Source organism: Arachis duranensis, chromosome 6, assembly GCF_000817695.3.
Source record: "Arachis duranensis cultivar V14167 chromosome 6, aradu.V14167.gnm2.J7QH, whole genome shotgun sequence".
Lineage (NCBI taxonomy): Eukaryota > Viridiplantae > Streptophyta > Magnoliopsida > Fabales > Fabaceae > Arachis > Arachis duranensis.
The window spans coordinates 83696037-83697153 of record NC_029777.3 but is presented as its reverse complement, the minus strand read 5'-3'; positions in this window follow the sequence as shown (position 1 = coordinate 83697153).

Here is a 1117-nt window from a genome sequence, read left to right as displayed (position 1 = left end):
ATGGAACTTGCAATTCTGTTGCATTAGAGAAACTAATTGAGGCTTAAGCTCAAAGTTGTTTGCTCCAATGGCAGGGATAGAGATGCTTCTCCCATAAAAGTCGGGAGTAGGTGCAGTAAAGTCACCCAGCACCTTCCTTGCATTGTTGGCATTGTTGGCATTGTTGTTGTTTTCGGCTGCCATAGGTTCTTCTTCTTTGAAGAATTCGGTTAGGTCCTCTACAGAGAGTTGTGCCTTAGCTTCTCTTAGCTTTCTCTTCAAGGTCCTTTCAGGTTCAGGATCAGCCTCAACAAGAATGTTTTTGTCTTTGCTCTTGCTCATAAGAAAGAGAAGGGGACAAGAAAATGTGGAATCCTCTATGTCACAGTATAGAGATTCCTTTAGGTGTCAGAAGAAAAGACAAGTAGAAGACAGAAGTAGAAAATTCGAACTTATCAAAGAAGATGGAGTTCGAATTTTACATTAAGGAATAGGGTTAGTCCATAAATAGAAAGATGTGAGAAGAAGGGAAGTAATTTTCAAAAATTAAGTAGAAGATTTTTGAAAACATTTTTGAAAAACTTTGATTGATTTTCGAAAATGAAAGTGGAAAAGAAATCAAGTGATTTTTGAAAAAGATTTTGAAATTAGAAATGAAAAAGATTTGATTGAAAACTATTTTGAAAAAAAGATGTGGTTAAGAAGGTATGACTAGTTTTAAAAAGATGTGATTGAGAAGATATGATTTGAAAAATATTTTAAAAAAAAATTTGATTTTGAAAATTAAAAACTTGGCTAACAAGAAAAGATATGATTCAAACATTAAACCTTTCTCAACAGAAAAGGCAACATATTTGAAATGTTGAATCAAATCACTAATTGATAGCAAGTATTTTTAAAAATAGAAAGAAATTGATTTTGAAAACATATGATTGAAAAGATATGATTTGAAAAAGATTTGATTTTGAAAAACTTTGAAAACTTGAGAAAAAATTGCATTGAAAACAGAATCTTCCCTCTTGTGCCATCCTGACGTTAAACGCCCAGAATGGTGCACATTCTGGCGTTTAACGCCCAAAACTATACCCTTTTGGGCGTTAAACGCCCAACCAGGTACCCTGGCTGGCGTTTAAACGCC